Source organism: Monodelphis domestica, chromosome 4, assembly GCF_027887165.1.
Source record: "Monodelphis domestica isolate mMonDom1 chromosome 4, mMonDom1.pri, whole genome shotgun sequence".
NCBI classification, from domain to species: Eukaryota; Metazoa; Chordata; class Mammalia; order Didelphimorphia; family Didelphidae; genus Monodelphis; species Monodelphis domestica.
The window spans coordinates 111560277-111580705 of NC_077230.1; positions in this window are offsets into that span (position 1 = coordinate 111560277).

Genomic DNA, 20429 nt, shown 5'->3' on the forward strand with positions numbered 1-20429 from the left:
AACTTCCCACTATCCCAGGCATAGTAATTTCTGGATGTACATGCCTTGCCCTTGTCTTCCACCTATGCAATAGTATTGTAAGAAAAAAATATAAAAGAGCTCTACTCCCATTCATGGTAGCACAAATGACCAATTTCAATGGATTACATGCATTGGAGGGACCTCTCTTGTTTTAGTTTTAGTTTTTTAGGCATTCCTTAGATGCTTTCCTAGAGGTAGAGGTCTCAGCTGCTCTGAGTGTTATTGCTATTTGCATATATATTCTTTTTCTCAGTATGACAGTTCCTGTAAGTTGTTGTGATTATACAAGGATTATGGCTTTTGCTCATTCCTCCATGGCCTTGTTAACCCTAGGTGCTGACATCCTGGAAGCTTTCTCTCGCCCCTCCAGCTCACAACGGTTCTTCTCTCCCCTGAACTCCCATGTACTACTTACTGTGCGCATTATTCAGTATGTTTGGTATTTCATCTTATATTGCTAGATATCTTCTCGTATTTTCCCCCGATTCCTTAACTAAACTGAATGCTTTTAGTCACTATTTCAGTGCTAGAGATGATGAGAGATTTTTAATAATTAAGGATGAAGCAAAAAAAAAAAAAGAGTGGGAGAGGTTGGCAGGAGGAGTCTCCAATTCATTCTAAGCTGAAATACTTTGAACATTGTGGTTAGTGGAAGTTTTATTCTAATAGAAGTAGACCAGGGAACAGCCTTTCCATCCATGCTGTCCTCCCAGGAACTGCTCCCCATCTTGCTGTCCCACCTTGCTATCCTCCTGGCCATCAACATTACCTCCTAAATTAATAAATCTCTTTTTTGTTTTTGAAAAATAAAAGAAGTAGACCAACAAAATCTGGGTATATTAGACCTCCTTTTGTTGATGTTTGTTCATGTCACACTCTTCATGGCCCTATTTGGAGTTTTCTTGGCAAAGATACTGGAGTGGTTTTCCATTTCCTTCTCTATCTCATTTTATAGATGAGGAAATTGAGGCAACCAAGGTTAAGTGTTTTGTCCAGGGTCACATAGCTAGTAAGTGTCTGATGCTGGATTTAAACTTGGGAAGATGAGGTTCCAGGTCTGGCACTCTATCCATAGGACCTCCTAGCTGCCCTCATTAGATCTCCTACTTTCTGATAAAGAAGATGGATGAATGGTTCTGGTTCTTTCTCAGGGAATACCCTGGGTGTGAAGGAAGATGGTACTAGGGAAGCAAGGTGCAGAATGGTAACAAAAACACTGGCCCTTGAGTTAGAAGGCCAGCATTCCAATCATTGCTTGGCAGCTAAGAGGAAGATGTTTTATTATGTCTTACTTTTGGTTGTTCTTATGTATTATTTTATTGCTTTTATTGATTCTGTGCAATGAGTAAAACACTGAGAGCAGTATTCAATCAAGACTATCTGTTCCTGGGAGAGTTAACTCCATTAGGGCTGTATCACTTAGATCAAGTTCACAGCAGTGAAGCTGGCCAAAAGCAGGGGCTTGGAAGTTGCTTCTGAGTAGATAAATCCATGCTAATCCACAGCCTCTAGCAAGAGAGCAAATTAACAAGGACACCAAGTCAGGTGGGCCTTGAGGAACTGGAATCGAAGAATCAGGAAGAACTTGGTACTTTCCCAGCATTTCTGTTGGTAGAGAAGAGTGTTGGAACTGCTGGGCAAATAGGAGATTTACCCAGCCCTGGTCCTTCTTGGTGTTATTGGCGACTAGGGCTATTTTAGTGGCTAAATCTGGAATTGACCTACTCTTCAGTTCAAGCCTCTTAGTAGATCTCTTCCCTTTATCTTTAGGATACTTAGGTCACTCTTTTTTCCTGGGATGCCCAAGATTCTCTCTGTCTCTGAGATGAAATCTGGTTCTTGAATAAACCACATTCTTAGAGTTAGTTACTCCTTATCTGTTCTCTAAAGCTGGATTAGTTTATGAGTGAGAACACTGTATTTGGACAGGGTTCAAAGTTTCAAACCTGTTGTAAGAAGACCAGTTTTTTTCCTGATGCAGTTTTTTTCCTACCACCCACAACATGGGGAGGCCCATGCCCTTCCTTATTTCCTAATCCTGAGGGATTAGCTTTTCCTAAAAGGAAGCAAAACTGTCACTGGGGTCCTAGTTCAGCTTCCTGGTCACTTAAAGGCATCAGAAATCCTAGTCATGGGATTGATGGCTTTCTGAAGACCACACTAATCACTATGTATTTCGCTATACTCTGCCATGATGACCAGTTATATTTCCATATGGAAACAAGAGTGGTCATATCAAGAGAAGCTAAGAAAACAACATCCTTGTAGTGTTGGGTCAAAGGAATAATTCTTTTGTTAACTGTCTATTGACTTAAAAAAACTTCCATCTTCCATCTTAGAATCAATGCAGTATTGATTCCAAGGTAGAAGAGTAGTAAGGGCTAGGCAATGGATGTTAAGGGACTTGCCCAGGGTCACACAGCTAGGAAGTGTCTGAGGCCATATTTAAACCCAGAACCTCACATCTCTGGGGTCTGGTTCTCAATTCATGGAGCATTCTAGTTGGCCCCTGACCATTGACTTTTGGGTACCTTATTTTATTTCAGTATCAAACCTGAACTAAGAGAGTGTTCTCTTTAAAGCCGCCTCTAACCATTGGGTCTTCTTGCTTTTCTTTATCTTGTTCCCTGCTAGAAGACTAGGTCTCCAGCCACAGGCATATAGGTCATCTCTCTTTCTTCACTGTTGATGCTATTTATCTGAAGACACAATCATCTCTCTTCTCTCTCTCTGTCTCTCTCATATATGAGATCTCCATCCACCATCTTAGCTAGTTCTCTTAGTACTCCTTTTGGGAGTTAATTCAATTCACATATCTTTAATTGTCAGCCCATACTTTACGGCATATCTAGATATACTTGACTCCCGAATCTCTATTTTGTTTTGAGTCATGTCATGGTGTTTTATCTATCTCTGCTTTGTTGTTGGCACTGATGTTTTTTGGAAGATGAATGAAGCCTTGGATCTTAAATAGAAGAGATATTGCTTCAAGATCTTAGAATCTCAGGAGAAAGAGACCTTAGAAATCAACTAGTCCAAACCTGTAACTGAACAGGGACTGCTCTGTAATATCCTTGATCACTGCTCAGTCTCTGAATAAAGACCCTTAAAGACATGGAGTCGCCTTGCTCTCAAGGCAATCTCGTTCTTGTTGGCTAGCTCAATTATTAGGAAGCTTTTCTTACATTGAGGAAGACTGTCGTTGTAGCCTTCATTCAATGTTTATCACTTTTTCCATTGGAACCAAGAAGAACAAATTTAATTCCTATGCAATATGACAACCATTCAAATATTTGAAGATAGTTTGTTCTACATATGTTTATAGAGTCACAGACTTAGAGCTGGAAGGGGCCTTTGAGATCATTTAGTCTAAGCTCCCCATTTAACAGATGAGGAAAATAAGAGTCAGAGAAGCTTTGTTCATACAAGTGAGAGAATCTGAGCTCAGGTTCCCTACCTTCAAATTCTTTTTACTGTGTCATACTGCTTTCTATGCCATTACCCTCTAAGTTTCCTCTTCTGCCTAATCATATCCTAACCCTTTTTGGGCATGTTTTGAGCAGCACCCAAAGGCATTGAATCTCACAGAATAAGCTGCCTTGTCTTACAAGAGGTTTTCTGAAACATCAGGGTAAGATGCAGAAGGGAGAAGATGTGCTTGCTTATTTGAAATGGACTTGCACCCACACTGATATGTAGCACAAATGTATAGTGGAATCACAAGACTTTAAAGTTGAAATAAACCTTAGAGGCCATCAACCTAATTTTACAGATGAAGAGAAAGTCTCAGAGAGCCAAAGTAATTTGCCAAAGGTCAAATGATTATTAAATGGCAGAGCTAGAAATAAAAACCAGGTCTCTCAACTCCCAGTCCAGGGCTATTTGGACACATCAGGGATCTGGGCTGTTACCCTGATTATGTTTCTTGAGTGAATGTGGCTATCTGAGATACCTAAGATGGAATTAATAGGTGTTAGCACTTCTTTTGACATCCACACAGCTTTTAGATGTTCCTTTTTCAACCCAGGCCTTAATGTCCATTTGCATAAGATTCTTCTCAGTGCTCCATACCTGCATGAGAGGCAGTCCCAAAATCTTGGAAGAAGAGACATCTTGGTCTTTTGCCTTTTAACTTAAGAAAAAAAGACGGGGTTCCAGAATCTCTTTAGGTCCCAAAGGGAGAGAAAGACTTTGGAAAGAAGCTGACATGTAGAGGAGTTGTTACCTTGATTATGTATCTCTCCTCAGCTGAGATACTATGGGAGAATTTCGACATGACTGAGTTGAGATATCTCACCCCCAATGAGAGAACTCATTCATTCTGAATATTGCCAGATAAATATTCTCCTCCGTATGCTTTGTCTGATTTTCTTTTGCTATCTGTATGGGTAAATGGATTTATTTGCTTTTCAATACATGTATTATTTGTGGAACTGTCATTTGATGGAGAGGGAATCAAGCCTTCGATATATATTGCTTGGAGCATTCCTTTTTTATTAAGGGATAGTGATCAGGACCTAAACATTATTTCTCCTACACTAACAATATTTTAGGGGACAGATATAGTTCTAGCCTCATATGTCTTTTCTCTGGGGAGAGTTGAGGTGCTAGCATCCCTCCTGGTGGGAATTGAAAGAGAATTTAGAGAAAGGTAAGCTGAGAAGACTCTAGAGATATTTATTCATATTCCCAGGAGCCACATCTGGATGGATCCATATGGATCCCAAAGACCTAAAAGAGGAGCAAATATACCACCTGTTACACTTTTAATTTCTCTTGGTCCTCTTGGTCTTATCTAACCAGCCAGATATAAGTAAGCTCTTTCAGGGTAGGGATCACACCTTCTGCTTCTACTGAACTCCCCACTATGCCTAGTACTAGGTTGGACACACAATAGGCACCCAAAAGATTCTGGTTGAATGAAAAAAAATGAAACTTGGTCAACATATCATCCCTTCCACCTCTCTTAGATTCCTCTCTTACCTTTCCCTCCCCTCCTCCACTAAAATATAAGCTAAAATATAAACTCATTTCCTTCTTCTTTGTCCTTTGTGGAGACGGAGAAGAGCTGGTCACAATCCTCTATTTAATGGCCCGTTTTCTTGACACTCAGCTTACAGATTCCATTTTTCAATTCCTCCCTTTCACTCTTAATGGGGCCCTTTCTATCAGGGAAAAGAATTTCTTTCCTTCTTTGTTGCAGTCTCATTTTGAATTACTGTCCTGTCAATTGTTCACGTGTCTCCTTAGACATCATTCAAGTCAGCTCTTCAGTCTCTGGTCTCTTTAGTGTTTAAGACACACAAGCCTTAAAGTGTAGGGGCTCCTCTTTCAGAAGAGGCAAGCTCCATGTAAAAGAAATAGCATTGGATTTAAAATCAACTATGTTTTGGTCCTGGCTTTATCACTGACTTCCTGTTTGACCTTGGACAAGTCCCTGCCATTCTCTTAGCCTTTTTTTTTTTAACTTAAATGAAAGTAAAATGAGTGTTTTGGTTTAGATGATCTCCAAGGTCCCTTTTAGTTCTCATACTCTGTCTCTAAGCCTGGTAGCTGAGTTGTCTAGCTAATCTACAGACCTTGTCCTCCATTTCTCTAGAGCCACTGAGTGAACACGTCATTCTTTGTTCCTGGACATTCTGGCATCAGGAACCTCAATGGTTGTTGCTTAGAATAAATTGGGATTTTTGAAGAGGCAGCTGGGTAGTGTAGTGAATATAGCAGTTGATCTAGAAGCAGGAAAACCTCATTTCAAATCTGACCTCAGACAATTACCAGCTGACTGACTCTGGGCAAGTAATTTAAAATCTGATTGTTACAATTTCCTCTTAGATAAAATGGTGATGATGATGATGATGATGATAATATCACCTATCTCCACTAGGGCAGCTAGGTGGCAACAGATAAAGAGCTGGACCTGGAGTCAGGAAGACTTATTTTCCTGAATTTAGATCTGGTCTTGGACTCTTATCTTATACCCATGGCAAGTCACTGAACACTGTTTGCCTCAGTTTCCTCATCTGTAAAATGACCTGGAAAAGGAAATGACAAATCACTCCAGTATCTTTGCCAAGAAAACCCCAAATGGGGCCACAAAGAGTTGGATCTGACTAAACAACAACAAAAACCAAAAGGGTTGTTGTGAGGATTAAATGAGATATTATTTTTAAGCCTCTTAGCACAGAACCTGGCACATAGTAGTGACTAAATATTTATTTTCTCCTCTCCTTGGCCTTGATCTCCCATGTTTTTTCACCCTGGCCCCAGGTTAAGTCAATTCTCCCTATTAAGTTATGTCCCTCTAATGTGAATTCTGATTTGTAATATTTTTAGGTTTATTGAGTTTACTTAAAAGATAGAACGGCAGTTTGGTGGCAGTTTCTGAATTACTCACAGGTACAGCTAAGTCCATTAAGTTAATTTCCAGATGGTTCCCATAGCCTCTCTAGGTTCCCGCCTTAAAACATTTTCACATAGTACACCCACTTCAGCCAAGCCCTCTAAACTTGCAGAGAGGACCCACTGCTTTACACACAGAGCTGGCTTGTGCGTGAGGTACTTCCTCCCAGAATTCTCGTCTGCCCAGGGAAAGTGCCAAAGGCTTTGAAGGGAAAGCAAGAATAGGATTCAGGGAGATGAACCCTTGCCTATGATAAGTCCCTTTTCCTCTTTCCATGATGGCCCAAGAAGCAACTACAGGCATTCTGAGGGGCACAGAATGAGGGGCATGTTCTCTGTTGAGAATCTATTGTGCAACTGACAAAGGGAAATGAAATCTTCTCTGAAAAGGTTTTCTTAAGGGGTCAGGCCTGAAACTTACAACAATGATGAATGGCCATAGCCCGGAAGCTGGCCACACATTAGCTTCCAAAGCCATGCTTCTATTCAGGGGCCACAACCAGGTCTATCACAGTGACATATCGGATGGATGTTGGCGAGATTGCTTTCTGTTGGCCAAGCTTCCCTTCTTTGTTGTTTTCAATTAAGGCAGCCTTAAGGATTGAGCTCTTTCCCTCCCTGTCCTCTCAAAGTCATCTTTCACATTGATGTGTCCTTCTCCAGTCATTTCTGGGCTTGTTTCCTCTCCTGTAGCCCCTGATTTATTAGGAAAAGTTCCCCCAGCTATTCTCTGGAATCCCTTTGGCAACCATTAACTTGCTCCGGTCTTTGGCTGCCCTTACCTTTTCTCAGCATTAGCTGATGCAGCAATAAACACTTGCTGGCTCTTGTTTCTATGCTCAAAATGAATTTCTTTTCCCTTTTTGCCACTCAGTATTTGCCATTCAGTGGTACCTACGTTTTCCTGTTCTCTGTAGTAAGAAGGGGTTAGGCTGGATAGCGGGAGGATTTAATTTTCTGTCTTCTCTTAACTGAATTCTACCTATCTCAAGTTCTACCTCTTACATGAAGGCTTCCCAGATTGCCTACAATTTACAGTGCTTTTCCCTTCCTTCTAAACTCCAGATCATGTGACAATTAGCCTATGCTTATCTGATAGTAGTAATATATAACTACTAGCCAGCTATCATTTTATATGTGAATCTTGTGTCTCCATATTTTCAAGTCCTTGAGGACAGGAACTACACATTACATTTCTTTGTGTCCTTCCTCTACACTGAGTACAGAATTGAGCAAGGAGGAAGATTTAAGCATTTATTCATTCATTTAAGACCTATTTACAGATCTAATATGTTCAAAGTATAATGACATACCTTGTGGGGAAAATGAAGTGGTCCGTGAGATTCTGGGTAGGTTTTAGGAAGGAAAACTTCTAATTTGGCCCAGTCTCCCTGGTGTCAACCCTAATATGCTTTTGGTTAATTAAAGGCTTTCTAATTTTAATAAATAACGATCACTTACATATGTAGAGTGTTCAGCAGCTCAGCAAGGGCTTCCAGATATATTCCTTTAATCCTGTGAGGCAGACAGGGTTGGTATTCTTACCACCCACATTTTACAGATCAGCAAACTTAGAATCAGATGAGGAAACCGAGGCAGTCAGAAGTTAAATAACTTGCCCACAGCAGCATAGGCAGGAAGTGGTTAAGGCCAGATCTGAACTTGGGTCTTCCTGACTCCAGGACCACCTTCAAAGGCACTCTACAAGTATTAGTTATTATTCAATGAGTGACAGATTTGTGCAGTATTGGGAATAACACTAGAGCCCACTTCTACAAGGATTGTAGTGAAGATCAAATGAGATAATAATCGAAAAGCACTAGCCCAGTGCCTGGCACATAGAAGGCACCATAAAAATGTTAACTCCTATTATTATTTAGTCAAAGCTATTATTATTTAATTAAAAAAGAATATTATCATCAATGGTTAGTTATGGCTTTCATTTACTTATTGATCTGGTCTTTCTCAAGAGCAGAAACCCTTTTTGGTCTGATGTCGATTTCTTCCAACCCCAGCTAAGCAAATACTTGTTCTTTGCTGGCAGGAGGATGGCTTTTCAGGGATCCGTCTGTCTGTCCTCATTCCGTTCACCTTTAAGGGTCTGTCCCATGTAGTGTCTGATTTCACTCTTCTCCCTCTGATCGTTCCTGATGCTACGACTCTCAGGAGACAAACCAGGCAGATGAGACTACATTGACTGCATTGGAACATTAATGTATTGGCAAGCTCTCCTACATCTGGTCCCCCAAAGATGCTAAAACAGCAAGCCTGGGATGGCTCTCTAGGGAATATCTATGTGAAAACATAGACAAGAATTACTCAGGGCGAGAAAGTGCAGAAGGGTTGTGATCTGCTTGGGTAGAAGGAGTAGCCATATGGATAAAAACACGGACAGACTGAAGTAATGCACCAAAGTACCCTTAGTGGGGGTGGGAGATGGATGGCTGGAGAGGGGAGATGGATGAGGAAGGCAGCTTAGGTGCTGGCTTAGTAAGGAAGGTGATAAAAGACAGGGGCTTGGGAGGCGGGCCAAAGACCAATGTAGGGAGGTCCTTCGGTTTCGTTGAGACCCTGGTCTTTCTTCCATCTTCCCTCCATTCATTTCCTGCCAAATCCAGCAGAGATACAAGACAGTGTTAGGGGTCTTGCTTTCTTTTGCTCTGTTTATTTTGTGACTGCACCTGGTCTGACACACTGCTGCTGAGGTGGGAATGAGAGGAGACTGTGTGTTCATTAATCCCCCAAGAGGCACGAGAGGGAAGAAGGTCTGAATAGATGGAGTAATAGAAATATATCACTAGCCCTTTAATGGGTTACTGCAACAATCACTGTAATAATCTCTTACCTGTGTAGAGGACTTTGAAAAGTATTTCTCTGTCCAGGGGCAGAACTAGTATAAAACTTAAGTCTTTAGACTTTAAATTTCTTTCATTTTCTGCTCTACAATTCTACCTCACTAAAAGTATAATTTTTTATCAAGTTGGGTTGTTTAAAACCCTTACCTTCCATCTTAAAATCAATACTAGGTGGTAAGAGTGGAAAGAGATAGTCAATGGGGGTTAAGTGACTTGCCCAGGGTCACACAGCTGGGAAGTGTCTGAGTTCAGATTTGAACTCAGGACCTCCTGTCTCTAGGCCTGGTTCTCAATCCATTGAGCCACTCAGGTACCCCAAAGTTGTTGTTTTTTTTTTTTACCTAATTCTGAGTTAGTAAAAAGTTGATGTAGTAGAATGGGAATGGGGAACATTCAGCTAGATGGAGCAGTGGCTAGGTTGCTGGCTCTGAAGGTAAGTTGACTCATCTTCCAGAATTCAAATCTGGCCTCAGAGACTTGCTAGCTGTGTGACTCTGGACAAGTCATTAAACCTCTCTTTGTCTCAGTTTCCACATCCATAAGATGAGCTGGAGAAGGGAATAATAAAACACTTCATGATCTTTGCCAAGAAAATCCCAAATGGGGTCATGAAGAATTGAACATGACTGAAATAATGATTTGTTTTGCTTGATTTTTCATATTTGTAATAACTATTTTGTTTTTGGGTTTTTTCCCCTAAAGCGATGGGTGGAGAAAAGAGATAAAATAGATTTTGTTGATCAAAAAATAAAATGTATTTTTAAAAAAGCTGATCTATTAAAAATAGCCCTTGGACTCCAGTCTCAGGTCTGATTCCCACTAGTTATAGGACTGAGCAAATTCAGCCCAGCTGAACTCAATTAGATTTATTGCAAGCTAACCATGTGCCAAGAACTATGCTATTCACTGGGGATACAAGGAAGAATATGCAATAATCCTAGGGGAAGGGAGGATAAACATATACATTGAGAGCTAAGATATAAAATATATACAAAGTAGTTTCTGAGGGAAGGATCCAAGTCTGATATGTAGGATGGTTTGTTGGCAACAGAATTGGGGTTCTGTAAGGTCCAATGAAAGAATAAGCTAGAGTGAGGTAGGGACAGAGAAAGGGTAGGACTGGCATGGATGGGAGTGGTGGCTGGGGAAAAGAATCGTGGGGATTCTCAGGGGAGGCAAACCTCAGTTCTGAATTACTCTCTGTCTCCCTCTTGAGCTCTGGCTCAAGCTTTGCTGGAGAGAAGTCTCCCAAGCATGCTGACTGGGCACTTCAAATGATTATTTTAAGCATTCTTTTCTTTTTGAATGTTGAGTTCCAAAATCTCTCCTTCCCTCCCACCTACTGGGAAGGAACATAAAATAATATGTTATAATTGTGAATTCCTGCAAAATATTTTCCATAATTTGGAATTTCCATAGCCATTTCACCAAAAAACAAAAATAAAAAAATAAAGTGAGAAAATTATACTTCAATTTACACCGAGTTCATCATTCTTTCTCTGGAAGTAGATAGAATTTTTTTTTTTATCTTAAGTCCATTGGAATTGTCTTTGATCATTGCTCTGTTCAGTAGCCAAGCCTTCCATAGTTGATCATCATTACAACACTGCTGTAACTGTGTACAGTGCCATTATCTCCTGGTTCTTCTTACTTCATTTGAATCAGTTCATACATGTCTTGCCATATTTTTTTCTGATAATAGTGTCCGCCTTGTTATTTCTTATAATACACTTCTGCTCTACTATCATCATATGCTATAATTTGTCCAGTCATTCCCCAATTTTCAATTCTTTATTACCACAAAAAGAGCTGCTATAAATGTTTTTGTACATATAGTTTCTTTTCCTTTTTATTTGATCTCTTTGGGGTAGAGACCCAGTAGTCTTATTAACAGATCAAAGAGTATGTATAGTTCTATAACTCTTTGGACCTGATTCCAAATTTCTTAATAGAAAGATTGGACTAGTTCATAACTCCACCAAAAGTTTATTAGTGTACCTATATTCCCTCAAATCCTCCTGCATTTGTCATTTCAGATTGGTGTGAAGTGGTACTCCAGAGTTGTTTTAATTTGAATCTCTCTAATTAATAGTGATTTCAAATATTTTTTCATCAAACTATGGATAGCTTTGTTTTTTTCTTTTGAAAGTTTCCTGAACATATCCTTTGACCATTTTCCAACTAGGTAATGGCTTTTATATTTATAAATTTGACTTAATTCACTCTACATTTGAGAAATGAGGTTTTTATCAGGAAAAAACAACTTACTGTAAGATTTTTTGATATTATTTCATTGTCTGTGGTACCTTTTAGCCAAATGTAGTTTCCATAATTATCTCTTTTAATTAGGTCTATTTTTGCTTTTGTTTTGTCTGAGATGGTTACTATCCCTGTCTTCTTTTAGTTTAGCTGAAGTATTAGATTCAGTTCTATCCCTTTCTTTTAACTCTGTGTATATCTTTCTATTTAAAGTATCTCTCTCTCTTTTTTTAACCCTTATTTTCCATCTTAGAATCAATACTGTGTATTGGCTCCAAGGCAGAAGAGTGGTAAGGGCTAGGCAATGGGGGTTAAGTGACTTGCCCAGGGTCACACAGCTGGGAAGTGTCTGAGGCCAGATTTGAACCTAGGACCTCCTGTCTCTAGACCTGGCTCTAAATCCTCAATCCACTGAGCTCCCCAGCTGCCCCCCCAATGTATATTTCTTATAAAAAATATATTTTTGGATTCTGGTTTCTAACCCATTCTGCTATCCACTTCCATTTTATGGGTGAGTTCATCCTATTTACATCCATGGTTATGATTAATGTGCATTTCCCTTCAACCTGTATGATTACTCCTTGACATTTTCCTTTGCTGGAAGTTCAATATCATGTAATCTAACTGTGGATGTTTCCCAGTGGTCCTAGCCCCTCTCTTCTTCTCCTTTATACTCTTAGTAACTGCATGAGCTCACCTGGATTAAGCTATCATCTCTTTGCAGATTGTGAGCTCCTAAAGGGAAGGATGTGCCTTTTGCCTCTTTTTGGATCTCTAGCTCTTTGCACAGTGCCTGGCTCATAGTAGACATTTAAATACTCATTGACTGACTCATAGATCTATGTATCCAGTTCTTGTCTCCCCCTTGAACTTCAGCTTTGTTTTCCCAATTGCTTTAAAAAAATAAGGTGACTCTAGGACATCAGAGTTTGAAATACCAAAAATCAATGGGGGAGGGGGGGATACACAGCTGGGTGGCTCAGTGGATTGAGAGCCAAGCCTAGAGATGGGAGGTCCTGGGTTCAAATCTGGCCTCAGACCCTTCCCAGCTGTGTGAAACTGGGCAGGTCATTAACCCCCATTGCCAGAAGGTCTTTGGTTTTAGGCAATTGGCCACTGTGGATGATGGGAAGGGTTAGCAGATGGTGAATCACTATGTCCTATCTGATAGCCTAGACAGGGGTTGGTGGAGTCCTGGGTCTGACTGGCTCAACCCTCTGGGCCTGTTACCTCCTCTTTAAAGTGGGGCTGTTGAACTAGATTATCTCCAAGATCTTTTCCCACACAAAAGAATTAGGACCCTGTAATTTCACTGGACTGAAGCTCATTTGACAATACCCTGAATAGCATCATAGTGCTTCTCCCAAGAACTATTTATGAAAGACTAGTTATTTAACTATATGGAAATCATCTGTTTTCAAAAGCCTCCTGAAGCAGAGTTCCCCAGGCCCTTCTTCCCTAAAGTTCCCCCTCTCAGAAGGAACAGTAAACACCCCCACCCCCTACTTAACTCTCAGCAAGCCTAGGGAATTAGAATTGCTCTATTTTGGTTAGCTTTGGCATAAATGCTGCTTACTCGGGATAAGATTGGTATTCAGGGAAATAGAAATGCCAGTCTCTAGAGCTACTGGATAACAAGGATTTTACTGAATTATATTTAAAGATCAGGCCTATTTTGCTTCCTAGCAAAAGTTTTCTTCCATTGCAAATACCAACAAGAAAGTTAGAAAAAAGGGAAAATAGTGGGAAAATGCTTTGTACTGTATGAATGCCAGTTTGCTCCTATACTCAGAAGTCTTCAAATGGCCCCAAAGCCTGGAAACCCAATGCAATTTGACCCTAGCCTTAACTCCTTTTCCAACCTAATGTTCTACTATTCTCCAATAAGTTGTCCATTCCATTCCCATCGGGGTCGTAGCCTTACTGCCTACCCTTATCAGAGGTTACACACAGAAGAGAAATCTTGTAAAGTTAATTAGTGTAAAAAATAATTCAAACATCAAGATAAAAAAAGAGATCCACAGATAGGAGAAACCATGATGGGGTAAATTCCAACCAAGATTTTAATACACAAGATAACCCAAAGAGAAGTCCTATAAATACAATTAATATGCCATGAAGAGAATTGCCATGAACATAGATGAGTCCATCTAAGGGAGAAATCTGATATATGTGGGGAGTATATGTGTGTGTGAGTGGGGGGTACTTCAGGAAATATTTGGATTTTTATTGACTTTTAAAGATATCTGAGCACTGCATATTTCTGAGCTAGCAGATGGCAGTTTAGAATACCCTCCCTCCTCTTTTCACCTAATCCTATGCATTCTTCAAGGTCCAGATCAAGTCTTACCTCCACTTCCAAGCTTTCCTTGACTCTAGCCCACAGTGGTGTTTCTCTGCTTTGATCTCCTAGGACTTTCCCGGTCTACACCATTCATTTTAGAACTCACTCACATATAGTTATGAGGAAAAGATGGTGGTTTCTTTTAGCTCTAAATCTTAGGGTCCTGGGATGCTAGAGGTCTTGATCTCATCTTGCACTTGCAGAGCATAAAATAGGGAACATTTGAATTGTGTCCTTACTTTGCCTGAGACACTGTTGAATCAGTTGACTATGCTATGGAAGTGAGAATGTCACAGAGAATGTTACCGTAAATCCCCAACTCTCCATCTTAGGCTACTTCCTCAATTTACATTTAAACTCATGGTCATCCAGACACTATCCATCTTAGAGACTCCCTTGGCCTCTATGGGAAGGTAACTCTGGCTCTTCTTTCCTAATTCTATAACCCTTGAGACTATGGGTTTGATTCCCATGAACAAACTGTAAACTGAGTGAGCTCTTAGCATAGGCATTTACTCAGATGAAAGAACAATGGTTACAAAATATTCCAGCTGGGACATCTTCTCTTGCAATACACATAACATTCATAGGAAGAAGTGGTTCAAATTTAGAGGTTCGTGGTTGTGAAGCGCCTATATAGGATACTCAAATGACAAAGGCAACTCACAGCTCCTAGTACTGAAGAACCTAGAAGTCTTCTCTCTCTATGGTATCCTCCCACTGGCTTCCCAGGAAATGCTCCTCTCCAGAGCCTACTTCACAATAGCCCAGACTCAGTCTTTGAAGATACTTCCTCTTGGGAGACTGTATCTCTGCATTTCTGGGGATTATGTGCCCCTCTCTCCTGCTGGGTGCAGCATCCCCTACTGCTCCAGTAGTTCTGATGGCATAGTTAATGGGGGGGGGGTAAGAGAGAAAATTCCCCATCTCTTGCTGCTGTACACTCAAGGGTCTCCTCTTGCTTGACTGCATCTTGTTCTTGTATTCTGAAGCTCATTCAGGGTCCTAGTCATTTTTAAAGCCCTCAGAGGTGTGATGAGCCTGATGTCAAAATGGTCCCTTTTTAACCTAACCAAAGAAGTGTTCTTTCTTCATAGAATAATTAGGGTGCAGGCACATCTTGTTTATATATGGAAAACTCATTGAGTGACTACATTCTAGGACTATATTAACTGACTGTTGGTGGAAGAGGGATCATCTTTCTCTTCCTTTATACTAGGAAATTTTTAAAAAGAAGAAGAAACAACTATCCTGCCCTCCCCAAAGAGAGATCAAGATAGGACTTGTGTGTTTGTTGTTATTTCATGTAATTTAACTCTTCATGATCTCATTTTTTTGGGGGGGGGCAAAGATACTGTGGAATGGTTTGTTATTTCTTTCTCCAGCTCATCTTACAGATGAGGATCTGAGGCAAACAGGCTTAAGTGACTTGCCCAGGCTCACATAGCTAGTAAACCAGATTTGAATGCAAAAAGATGATTATTCCTGAATCCAGACCCAGCATTCTAACCCTTGTGCTACCAACTGTGTAAGGACTCAATTAGAGCTCCCATTTGGATTTACAAACATTTTGGCAACAAATTATAGTTCATTTAGGGGTCGCCATTTGTTATTTTCTTTCAATAAAAATTTCTCTAGTTAATAATAATAATTCTCTAAGTAATAGAAATAAACCTTTAGATTAGAAATAACAGTTTTCAAGTAGGTCTCAGTTCACTAAGGGCTTCATTAGCACATTTTCTTAGGTATCGATGGTAAGATCTATGAATGATTGCAAGAAAAAAGAATGTATGGAAAATCATTTAATAAAAATTTGCTATATGTGCTGGAGAGCTAGAGAGACAGAAAAGTAAGATAGTCCCCACTCTTATGATGCACATGTCATTGTTGTTCATGCTTCATTTTGAAGAGGGCTGATGACACCAGGTTCTGGCATCTTGGGAGTGAATTAGATTTAAGTGAGGCAGAGATGCACAAAGACATTGGCCTCAATTTCTCTTTCAGAATCACCAAAGTCCAGTGGCAGGACAAAAGTCAAGATAGCTGGTGGGCAGTAGGTGACCTCAGCATCTTTGATATCTAATTAAGCTCTAAGTGCTCCACAGTGCTTGTTTCAGTCGCTTTCATGCCCATTGGAACAAATTGTTCTAATTTGTTCATTCAGCCAGGGGAGATCGTCATAAGCTTTAGAGCTTACCCATTGGTTTGAGCCTGTCAGTTACCCTCAAGTTCATTTGGCCTTTCTGCTGAAATAGTTTTGCTGGAGTGTGGCTTCCGGGCATGCTACAGCTTCATGGAGCCACAGGTGAGAGCTCTTAGTCTAATAGGTAATGGCAACACACATAGGGGGTTTCAGCTTCAGGTCAAATGAAAAGGCCCAATGGTCCTTGGGCTTCAATGGCAAGGCATCTTCTTTAATGCATATCTGTATCTCTTTCTGATGTTTGACCATTTGACAGAGCCAAAGATTTGGGTGGTCGAGAACTTTCATTACTGGATAAATGAGTTGAGAAAGGCTTTTAAAACCAGAGAGAGGAGTTTATATTTTATCCTAGAAGTGATAGGGACCATTGGAATTTGTCTGAATAGTGAAATGGCATAGTCAGATTTGTACTTAAAATTTTTTTTTCAGTTAAAATATCTGTTTTTTTCTTCCCTTACCTCACTCTGCATTAAAAAAGAAAATTAAAACCCCCATAACAAATATGTATAGTTAAGCAAAATAACTTCCTTGGTTGCTCATATTCGAATAATACATGTTTCATTCTGCTTGAATCCATCATCTTTCTGTCAGGAGGTGAGTAGTATGCTTTATCATTAGTCTTATGGAATAATTTAATTTAATACTAATTAATAATCAGTCTTTGAGAATTATTTGTCTTTATAATGAGGTCTGCTTTTATGGAAAATCACTTTGCTCCCTGTAAGGGGAAGGACTGGAACAGAGAGAAACTTGAGGCAAGGAGTACTATTAAGAGGCGTTTGCTATAGTCTAAAGTGGGTGGTGATAAGGGTCTGAATTAGAGTTTTGCTCTCTTATATGACAGAGAAATTATTGGATTGGAGAGATGTTACGGGGCTTCTAATTGGCAAAATTTGGCATCTGATTCGATATGTAGGGTGAGTGAGGAGAAATCTATAGAGAACAAGAAGCTAGGAAACGATCTTTGCGTATTTGTGATGGAACACGTTGAGAATTACTTCCTAGCTCAGTGATGTAGTTGTAGTTAAGAGCAGCTGTCCTTATTGAGTGCACACAGAAGACAGGAATTTAAAAAATCCACGGTGAGAAGTGGAAGAGGAGAGAGTGGGAATCAGTGCAGGTGATGTGTTAGTAAATCTGGATTTAGATCTTTGGGGAACTGAGCTTGTTTCTATGGTAAACCTTGATTTAGGGAGCATAGAGAAAGTTAAGAGTTAGGGCACATATTGGAGATAGGTCCCCCATTCCGTGGTGCTATTTGGGGAGACAATGGCTCCGAGGGCCTTCCCCACAAAGAGATTCTGGTACTCTGGGGATAAAATAAAGGAAACTTCTCTGCATAAACGGGGTGAGAGGGGAGGAAAAGTAAATTAAAATGTGAGTGTGACTATGTGAAATCAGTGATGATGAACTCCAACTGAGTCCCTTCCACTTTCAGAAGGTCTTTTAAGTAAAGATAACTGCCATACTCTGTCTCTCCCCACTATTTTTTTTCTGTAGACTAATTTCTTCTATCATCAGCTCTCATTGGTTCAAATATCTATGTAGATAACTCTTAGAAATCCATATCCAGTCATAATCTCTTCCCCAATTCTTATCTGCATCTCACCAAAACAGAGCTCACTACCTTTTCCATACGAATCTCGTTCCCATAAATTGTACCATCGAGGTCAATATTATCTTTCCAGTCAAGCAGGCTCACAAACTCTTCCAGAGGTACTCACTGGGGATAGAGTTTTGACCCAGAAAGTCACATGTCCATCATGGAGTAGTGGCTAGGGACCTAGATTTGGAGTCAGAAGACCAGGATTTAAATTCTACTTGACACATTTAATTAGTTGTGTCTCCTTGGATAAGCCACTTAACTTATCTATAGCTTGGTTTCATCATATATAATATGAAGGAGTTGGCTAAGATGGGTATCTAGGTGATGTAGTGGTATGAATGAGAGCTGGACTTGGATTCAGGAACACCTGAGTTCAGATACTCACTGTGTGGCCCGGAGCAAGCCATTCAAATGCTGTTTGTCTCAGTTTCCTTACCTCATTGGGTTTAAATTTTTTGTTTAAATTTCTAATTGGAAAATTCCAATTCATTTCTGTAAGTGAATAATCTCATAAAAGCCCAAAACATATACCCAAGTAAACAAGTGATAAAGCATATGTTTTCATCTGCATTCCTACTCCAACCGTTCTTTTTCTAGAGGTGGAGAGCATTCTTTCTCATAAGTCCTTCAGAGTTGTCTCACAGGGTTATTTGTGAGATAATACTTATAAAGTGCTTTGCAAACCTTAAAGTAGTACGGAAATGCTAGCTACTATCATTGGATGATACAAATCCACGGTCCTATGATAAGCTATGCTTTGCTTAAATTAAAAAGATACCAGGGACACTTAGGAAGCATAGTGGATAGAACATCAGACCTGAAGTCCAGAGTATCTGGGTTCAAATCTGGTTTTAGGCACTTCCTAGCTGTGTGACTTTGGATAAGTCACTCTAATTGCCCAACCATTACTGCTTTTCTATCTTAGAGGTGATACTAAGACAGAAGCTACAAGTTTAAAAAATATAAATGAAAACATACCTGGGTCACTAAAGTAAAAACAAAACAAAACTCTTATTCTTTTAGGGTTAGATGAGCCTCTAAAAGAGTGAGATCCACTGAGAAAAATTTGACTTGGTGCTTGTTCTGTAGAATGGTATTTAGAGGTGCCCAGATTCTCAGTGCTTAGCATGAAGAAATGGTCTCAAAGAAGAGTCTGAGAGATTGAGATGAACTTTGAAGTAGAAATTCATTGTAATTTTTTTTTAAAATAAGGGGATCAACTCTAGCCTCAGATACTTTCTAGTTGGGTGATTTTGGGTAAGTCACTTAACTCCTATTTCCCAGCCCTTCTACCTTGGAACCAACACATAGTATTGATTCTAAGACAGAAGGTGAGGGTTTACAAAAATTAACTGAGGGAAATGCATTTGTAGAACCTCTTGCCCTGGGAAATTCTTAAGAAAGGGGTAAATTCTAATTTGTTTGTGGTGGGAGAGGGCATTTTTTCCTGAAGGCAAGTAGAGATGACTCAGGATCATCTCATACTTCCCAATGGTTACCCTTGGATGGGACTCCATATTTGGCCAGACTTCATGCCTATCACAGATTCTGATCTGGAAGGTAACTTATTCAACTTATTCAAGAATTCAAGTGACCCAAACCTGCCATTTGTCAGATGAAATGTTAAGTGACTTGTCTAAAGTCACAAAGCTAATAAAGAGCAAATCTGGAATTTAAATTCAGACTCTCGGCCTTCAAATCCTGGCTTTACCCAATATACTCTTCTTCTTTCTGTCATTTAATAGCTGTAACTCTTGGAGCTTCTTCCTCTATATCAGTGTCTCAAGATACCCCAGTCCTTAAACTTTTGCCCTCTGTTTTAGTATTAATTATTAGACAGAAAAGCAGTAAGGATTATGCAATCAGGGTTAAATAACTTGACCTGGCCAGAGTTATATGGCTAAGTAGCATCTGAGGCCAGATTTGAACCCAGGTCCATCTGACTCTAGGCCACTGTGCTCTCTCGATGCACCCCCACCCCCGCTTCAATCCCATCCTTTGAGCCTTTCCATGGAAGAGGAAATTAATCTGAAAAAGCCATTCACACTGAGATCTCAGGTCCTTAATGTTCCCTCTCCCAGGAAATTTTCATTTTTTTAAAGAAAAGTCTAAATAGAACAAGACAACCCACTTTAACCCAATGCAATGGAATGAAGATTCCTTAACGTTAATCTCTCTCCTCTGAAATCCCCACCAATTTACCCTGTGCGTATTTTGTGTGTATATAACTGTTTACTTCTCATCTCCCCCATACACTGAGTTCCTTAGGAGTATTTTTTATTTTAAATTCTTAACTTTCCTCAGTGCCTGGCACATAGGAAACACTTAATAAATGCCCTTTGATTTGAATGGTGGAATTGTCAGCAGAGAGACAGTCAGATGGGAACTTTTGAGTAGAGAGGCCCTTTTCAGTGTCTCTCCGGCCAGTCTTCAAAAGCGACTGACCATTTAGTTCAGTGTAAGACTAATCATGACTTCCCTTATGCACCCTTTTTCCTACAGTAGAAACGGTTCTTCAGGTCCTTCGTTGGTGGAGATAGAACATCTTATCAAGCTCAAGAACCTTCCTCTCTTCTTTGACCCAGCAGAACAGGGCACCTTGTAGAGACTTGCATCTAGTTGATTCCCAAACTGGGTCTTGAGGGTGCAATATTATTCTCAGTAGCATTCCCCCTCCCCCACTTCTACCCCAAGATTTTTCAGGTGTTCTCTGGAAAATGGCCCCCAAAGCAGTCCCTTGAA